Here is an 8886-nt window from a genome sequence, read left to right as displayed (position 1 = left end):
TTTCAGTGTATTGTCCATTTCTGGTATTTTATTATTAATCATATGGACCTCTTTTTTCAGGATTTGAATTGTTTCCAATGCTATATCAATCTTGTCTGATTGCTCTTATAGTACTTTCCTAGCTTTTTCCTTGTTTTCCTCCACCCCTTTGTGGAGCATTTGAATTTGTTTCCATATTATTCTTCTGAATTCTTACTCAGGCAAACCCAAACCTGCTCTTCCTCTTCTGGAAAGCCTTTGTCTGTCTCAAATAAAGACTTTATTTGTCTCCGTTACTCTTTTATGTTTTTAGACATGTTTTGAGATCATTTGTTGTGTTTTGTTTTTCATTTCCAGTAGTTTTATGTGTTTTTAAATGCTTAAATGGATGTTTGTTTTTGAGTTATTAAGCTTATTGTGTGTCTTCTGGTGGATATAATCAGGAGATAGGTTTTCTTTTTCATGTAATGCTTAGCAGCTGTTATTGGCTCTTTTCTCAATCGTGCAATATTATGGGGTATGCTTGTAGCGTGGCTATATAGCCACAATTGCTGTTTCTTTCTTGGGTACCATGGGGAGAAAAAGCTCCCACCTACAGGAAAAATGTGTGATCAAAAGTTCCAAAAACAGAAGCAATATAGAAGCAGAGACAAAATTCACCACTTTGAAACAAAAATAAAACTCTGGCCAATTGGCCAGTTGCATTGCTACAAAGCCAGTGTGTATGTGCACTGTAGGAGTCTCCAGCAGTGTGTGGGGGTATCTGCTCACTCAGGCCCCTCCTCTAGTCACCACCGTAGAGGTGCACAGATAGATATTGAGAAGTTAATGGGAGAAAGATTGTCTACTATTTTTGTCTCTGAAGGTCATTTAGGTATCTGCATTTGTACAGCATAGTTCTTGAGATAGTTACATCCTTTTATGTTGTGGTTTTACAGATTGTTCATATGGTTTGTCTGTCAGGCCAGACCAGGTTTTTTTTGCTGGATCAGCCACAGTAAAGGGTCCTTCAAAAGTTAACTTTATCACTGGGACCCACAGGCTGATGTCATAAGCAGCTGCCAAGCTTTTTCTCTCTGTGCCATGAGAAAACTCTGGGGTTAGCGCTGGACTCTTTTTTTGTGAGGTTTGCACCCACCCACCTGAAGGTGTCTGGGCTTGGCAAAGAAGGTGTGACAGGGAAGAGGAAAAAAAAAAATGTGTAGAATCCCCTGCACCTCTTTTTGCAACTGTCACTGCACTGGTTTTACTGCTGGTTCCCTGTGCCAGTCTGGCTTTAGCTCCACCCTCTGAACTCCACCTGGGTGGGGTCGCTGCAGAGGGCGTCCTGTCTGGAGCAATTCCTAAGTCACAATATTTTCCTTTATACTATGATTTTTCCACTTGCTTGTGCTGGGAAACTGACACCCTGGAGCTTATGTTAGATCCAGAGCTCTGGTGGTGTTCCGTGAGTGCAGCGTTTCTGGATTTTCAATCCCTCCTCAACGGAGCCTTTCCTACCTGGTTGTCTCTACTTCCACCCAAACTGGAAACCCCTCTTTTTATTATTATTATTTTTTTTTAAGAAAAGCTTTTTATTGTGAATTCAGTGGTAGTTTACATGACAGAACATCAGTTTTGCATTCAACCAATCATATTTGGTGTCATTGCAATGATTACAATCCCCTCCATGTGCCATCACTTAACAGTATTAGTCTCTATTCTTTCTCTGTCTTTTTTTTTTTTTTTTTCTTTTGATATACACAAAACCACACAGGAATATATAATCATTTAAACAACCAAAAGGAATATTTTGCAAGTCTGCCTCTGGCTGCCAGCACACAGCTTTTATCTTTCCATGAGTCTAGACACCTCAACTGCTCTATCTATCCATGCTATCACTTTTGCCTCCATCTCTGGTGTCCATGCATCTCTTGTTCGCATCCCAACTTCCACTCATGCATTTTCCTCTTGATAGTCCTACGGTCCCCTGCTCCTGGAATGGAACATTTACTACTCCCTGATTTTTGTAATACAACTTCTACCTTTATAGTTGTAACAATGGAAACTAGTCATGATAACAATTACTTACTATTGAATCAAAAGATCCTAATCCCATCTCCTTTCACCAAACCCATCTAGATAAGATGAAAATTATTCCATGGGGATTCTACCTTCCCTCACTCACTCTGAAACTAAACTCCCTCTTGAAAACTTGTAAAGTTTTACATTTACAGTCTTTCTACATTTACAGTCACCCTGTCTTAGGTAGCCAATGTCTAGTTGTCTGTCCCTATCAACCCTGTATACTGAGTAGATAAGCTTGATCCTTGTTGTGAAGACTCCCTCCCTTTTGGTTGGTATTTTGAGCAACTACATCCATAAGTAAAGGTCAAGTTAATCAAACTTTAGCCATTTATATTTGCTTACTATATCAATCTTCTTTATCTTCCTCTACTCTAATTCTAAGGTAGCTCTGGTAGTGTAATGATTACGAATCGGGCTGCGAACTTTAAGGTCAGAAGTTCAAAATTACCAGCCGCTCCACAGGAGAAAGATGAGGATTTCTGCTCCCATAAAGATTTACAGCCTTGGAAACCCTGTACAGGGTCGCTATGGGTCGGAACTGATTTGACATCACTTAACAACAACAACTCTTGTTCTGATCATAAACCATTCAAGCTAAGTCAAATGGGTACTATCTGTAAGTTGAGGAGTTCTTACATTCCTCCCCCCACTTCATATCAGCTGGAAGCTTCTCTCTCAACTCTAGCCCCCATGGGCTAGGTCAGTGTCCTTGGACTCAGAAATTCCAAGTCTCCCCAAACTTCATACCAACCAGATCTTCCTCTTCTCTTTCTAATCTCAAAGTTGACAAGAGTTTATAGAACATGGTTGAACTCAGCCATGTCTTCATTACTGTCTTTCCCCCACTTCCACTCAGAAGTAGACCAACATGGTCACCAGTGAGCTTACATGCCTGCTTGTGTGTTCCATTTGAGTTTCAGTCTTGGAATGTGCTTTGTCTTGAAGGGATTTGATAACTTGCTTTGATGGCTCCCCAGTGAACAGCTTGCTTGTTCTTGTAATAGCCAACCAGTATGCTTTTATTTATTTATTTTCTGCTGGTCTTTCTTTCAAGAAGTATTTTCTGTTCCTCTAGCCACTCTGGATTGTTCAACTTCTCCTTTCAAGTGGAACTGTACCACCTCAGTAAGTTCTGGTTGGGGCTCAGGATTCCATCTAAGGCCATATACTGTACAAGAAGCCTATTTCACTGGGCAAGTTCTAGAAACACTTTTAAGTATTCCAATCAGTTACAGGCTGAAGATTAGTTTACAAGCTATCTGTAATCATATTTACCGATATTCCTTTCTATCCACACAAATGTCTATGTTACAACAGTAAGCAAGAGAAACCAATATACATAAGACAGTTAAGCACATTAACATTATTTTCCCTCTTTTACCCATTCAGACTGGACCTTAATCCATGTATCACAGATCCCTGTTGTTCTATCAATGTTTGAAATTTATCAAACATACAATTAAGATGCATTGATAATTGATTGTGATTGGTGATTGGAATGTGAAAGTTGGCGACAGAGAGAAAGGATCAGTAATTGGGCAATATGGCCTTGGTGATTGAAAAAATGGTAGATATATACTCCAAGGTTGAGTATATGTTACTATGTACCTCTGTCCCATTTAATCCAAGTTTTCTATCTTCCTTGTTTTTCCACCCTCCTTTCCATTCTTGTGTACTCCCCACCCCCCATCACTTGAGCTATGATGTGACTATCACCGAACCTATGACTTATTGTCCCCTCCCTTGAATTCCGGGTAATCAACAAAGAATTTTATTTTTTTCTTTTAGTATGGACATCTTTTTTAAGCTCTTACGATAATGGTGTTATGCAATATTTGTCCTTTTGTGACTGATAATGTCACTTAGCATAATGTTCTCAGGCTCATCCATGCTATGTATGAGGTGTTTTGTAGCTTCATTGTTATTTTTCAAGGTAGCATACTATTCCATTGTGTGCATGTACCAAAGTTTGTTTATCCATTTTTCCATTGATGGGCACTTAGGCTGTCTCTATCTTTTTGCTATTGTGAATAATGTGATAAACATTGGTGTGCATATATTTACTTGTGCTTTGGCTTGTGTTTCTTGTGGAGATATATCAAGTAGAGGAATTGCTGGATCATAAGGTATTTCTATTTCCAGCTTTATGAGGAAGTGTCATAACTTTCCAGAGCAGTTGAACCATTTTACAATCCCATCAGCAATGTAGGCGTGTCCCAGTTTTTATACATCCTTGTCAGCATTTACTGTCCTCTGCTATTTTGAACTTTGCCGTTATTGCTGGTATGAGATGATATCTCATGGTTGTTTTAATTTTCATCTATCTAACAGCTAATGATTGTGAACATTTTTGTATATGTTTGTTGGTTGCTTGAATGCCTTCCTTGGTGAATGTCTATTCATGTTCTGTACACATTTTTTAATTGAGTTATTTGTCTTTTTTCTTGTAGAGGTGTTCTAATTTCCTATAGATTTTAGAGATTAGTCCCTTGCTGAGTCTCAGTTTTCTTATTTGTAATATAGGACCTAGTGTTTTCATGGATTTATATGAGAATTTAAATTGGTTTCCATAATTGAAAATTTCTGGTATTTAATAAAAACTCAAATGTTATTAGTATAACTGAGACTTACTGAACCCTTACTTATGTTCTAGAAAGTATATACTTGGTTGCATTTTCTCATCTATTCCTTAAAAAAAAAACCAATGAAGCAGGCTGTACTCTTGTTCTTATTATGTATATAAGGAAACAGTCTTAGACTGAATTTAGGTAAGCCTAGTCAAGTCGCTTTTGGTGATGGACCCATGATCTGAGCATTTAATTCTTTCTAAATCCATCCTCACATTTGTTAAATGCTCAGATCCCAAATGCTCACTATCCCAAAACAAACCGTCAGTCTAGAGTGATGTCAGAACTGCACACATTGTTTTGCTCCACTATTTTCCACTACACATAGACATTTACATTATGGATTTCTGGTTTTTTGAACACTCTGAACATTCTTGAATGGTAGCCATCAGGTTAAATGAATGGTTGGTGTTGTTGTTAAGTGCCATCAAGTCGGTTCTGACACATGACGACCCTGTATAGGGCTTCCGAGGAGTGACTGTTGAGCTTGAACCATCAGCCTTGCAATTCAAATGGCTTTGCAGTCTGGCACATTGACCCAGAGTGCCATACCAGGACTCCAAGTGAATGGTAGATAGGTACAATTCATTCAATGGTGTGAAGGATCTTTAGTTTATCACGAAATCCATCCCTTCTTATTGCTTTGTTCTGTTGTTATTGTTAGTAAGCTGGAGTTGGTCCCTACTCATAGCAACATTTTGTACAACAAAATTAAACACTACCTGATTCTGTCCCATCCTCATATTTGTTAAATTTGAGTCCATTGTAGTTTGCATAGTATCTGTTAATTTCATTGAGGGTCCTACTCTTTTTCACTGACCCTCCACTTTACCAAGCATGATTTCATTCACTAGGACAATATGTCCAAAGTACTAGAACTGAATTCTCCCTATTGTTACTTCCAAGAAATGATCCAGCTGTATTTTTTCCCATACAGATTTGTTTGTTCTTCACATAGTTCATGGTGTATACAAGACTCTTCACCAACACCACTATTCAAATGCACCAATTCTTTGCTGATCTTCCTTATTTCTTGTGGGGTTTTCCCATGCAAATGAGCTGATTGAAAATACCCTGGTTTGGGTCAGGCCTACCTTAGTCCTCAAAGTGACATCTTTTTTGTTTAATCAATTTAAGAGGTCTTTTAAAGCTCTATAGGATAAGCACTGTGCTGCAAATCACAAGGTCAGTGATTCAAGCATACCATATAAGGTCCTTATACAACAACAACGCAATAAATACTTTGCTTTTTTGACTGTTGCTTCCCTAAGTGTTGATTGTGGATCCAAGAAAAATGAAATCTTTGATAGTTTTAAGCTTTTTTCCATTTATCATTTTATTTATTGGTCTAGTTGAATTTTATTCTGTATGCAGTTTAGATTATTTGCTCAGCATACAGACTGAATAAGTGTGGTGAAAGGATACAATTCTGACACACAACTTTTCTGATTTAAAATCACTCATCATCCCTTTATTCTCTCCAGACAACTGTCTTTTAGTCTATGTACAAGTTCCTCATGAGCACAATTAAGTGTTCTGGAATGCCCACTTTCTACAATGTATTTTTCCCATAGAATCCTTCAGTATTTCAAGTTGAGGCTTGAATTCTTTCTTCAGTATTTTTCAGCTTGAGAAATGGTGTGCTCTCCTTTTAGCTTTCTAACTCAAGTATAATATAGTTTGTCTTTTCAAATAGTCATTTGAAATTTTCTGTTCACCTGTTTACTTCATCAATTCTAGTTACTTTGGCTTCTGCATGTTCAAGAGCAAGTTTTAGAATCTCTTCTAATATCCACTTTGGTCTTTTCTTTCTTTCCTGTCTTTGTAATGACCTATAGGTTACTTCATATATGGTTTTTTTGATGTCGTCCCACAACTCCTCTGGTTATTAGTGTCTAATGTTTCAAATCTGTTCTTAATATGGTCTCTAAATACAAGTGGACTTTGCTAAAAGGCATATTTTGACTCTTGTGGACTTGCTTTAATTTCTTTAGCTTCAACCTGAACTTGTATATGAACATTGACAATCTGTTCCACAATTGGCCTCTGACCTTGTCTTGGCTGATGATATTGATCTGCTCCATCAGCACTTTCCACAGAGGTAGTGAATTTGATTCTTTTGTATTCCATCTGGTAAGTTTTATGTATATAGTCATAATTCCTTGTTGACAAAACCAATTTGCAATTAAGATGTTACATTGTTTTTGTTGTTGCCAGGTGCCATCGAGTCAGAACTGACTCATAGTGACCCTATGCACAGCAGAACAAAACAATGTCCGATCCTGGGCCAATCTCACTACTGCTGCCACACTTGAGTCCATCAATGATGCCACCTGGCCAGTCCATCTCATTAGGGGTCTTCCTCTTTTTCTCTGACCCTCCACCTTACCCAGCATGACATCCTTCTCCACGACTGTTCCCTCCTGACAATATGTCCACAGTATGAGAGATGAAGCTTAGCCATCTTGGCCTCCAAGGAGCACTCTGGCTGCACTTCTTCCAAAACAGATCTATTGGTTCTTTTGGCAGTCCATGGCACTTTCAGTATTCTCCTCCAACACCACAACTCAAAGGCATCAATTCTTCTATGATCTTCCTTATTCACTGTCCAGCTTTCGCATGCATATGAGGTTATTGAAAATACCATGGCTTGGGTCAGGCACACCTTAGTCCTCAAGCTGACATCTCTGCTCTTCAATACTTTAAAAAGTTCCTGTGCAGCAGATTTGCCCAATGCAATACGTTGTCTGATCTCTTGACTGCTGCTTCCATGAGTGTTGATAGTTGATCCAAGAAGAATGAAGTCCTTGGCAACTTCAATCTTTTCTCCATTGGTTAAGAATGTTGTTTATTGGTCCAGTGGTGAGGATTTTTGTTTTCTTGACATTAGGATGTAATCCATATCGAAGGCTATGCTCTTTGATCTTTATCAATAAATGTTTCAAGTCCTCTTCACTTTCAGCAAGCAAGGTTGTACAATCTGCATATTGCAGGTTGTTAATGAGTCTTCCTCCAATCCTGATGCCACGATTTCTTCATAGAACCCAGCTTCTTGGATTACTTGCTCAGCATACAGGTTGAATAAGTATGGTGAAAGAATGCAACCTTGTCGCACACCATTCCCAATTTTAAAACATTCAGTATTCCCATGCTCTGTTTGAACAACTGCTTCTTGGTCTAGGTACAGATTTCTCAGAAGTACAATTAAGTATTCTGGAATACTCATACTTCTTAATGTTGTCCATAGCTTTTCATGATCCACACAATCGAAAGCCCTCGCGTAGTCAATAAAGCATAGGTAAACATCCTTCTGGTAATCAGCCAAGATCCATCGGACATCTGCAATGATATCTGAATCCAGCTTGAACCTCTGGAAGTTCTCTGTCACTGTATGATTGTAGTTGTTTCTGTATTACCTTTAGCAAATAAGATGTTATAGGATTTGCAAAACAATTCATGTGATATCTACCATGGTCATATTGCCCAGCCACTCCTTGGAAACCTTAAACAGAGTTACTATGAGTTGCAACCTGCTTGTCAGCACCTAACAAAACACCAATTAATATGTTTATTATTCAAATTTATATACCAACTACTAAAGCCAATGATGAAGAAATTGAAGAATTCTACCAGCTTCTTCAATCTGAAATTGATTAAACATGCAATCAAGATGTATTCATAATTACTGGTATTTAGAATGTGAAAGTTGGAAACAAAGACAAAGGGTCAGTATATGGAAAATATGAATATGATCTTGGTGATAGAAATGATTCTGGAAATTTCATGATGTAATTTTGCAAGACTAATGATTTATTCATTTAATACCTTTTTAAATTTTTATAAAAGTTGTTTATACTCATGGGCTCACCAAGTGGAATGAACACAAATTAAACTGACTATATCTATGAGAAGAGACAGTGGAAAAGCTCCATATCATCAGCAAAAACAAGTCTAGGGGCAGACTGTGGAACAGACTATCAATTGCTCATATACAATTTCAGGTTGAAGAGGAAGAAAGTTAAAACAGATCCATGAGAGCTAAAATATATCCTTGAATTTATACCACCAGAAAGTAGAGACCATCTTAAGAACAGATTTGACTCATTAGACTAATTAATGAAAACCAGAAGAGGTATGAGATGACTTATAATCATCATACAGGAAGAAAGCAAAAGGTCATTAAAAAGACAGGAAAGAAATAAAAGACCAAAAT

This window comes from Chrysochloris asiatica, unplaced genomic scaffold (genome assembly GCF_000296735.1).
Source record: "Chrysochloris asiatica unplaced genomic scaffold, ChrAsi1.0 scaffold00651, whole genome shotgun sequence".
NCBI classification, from domain to species: Eukaryota; Metazoa; Chordata; class Mammalia; order Afrosoricida; family Chrysochloridae; genus Chrysochloris; species Chrysochloris asiatica.
The sequence above is the reverse complement of the archived record's forward strand: the minus strand, read 5'-3'. Positions refer to the sequence as shown.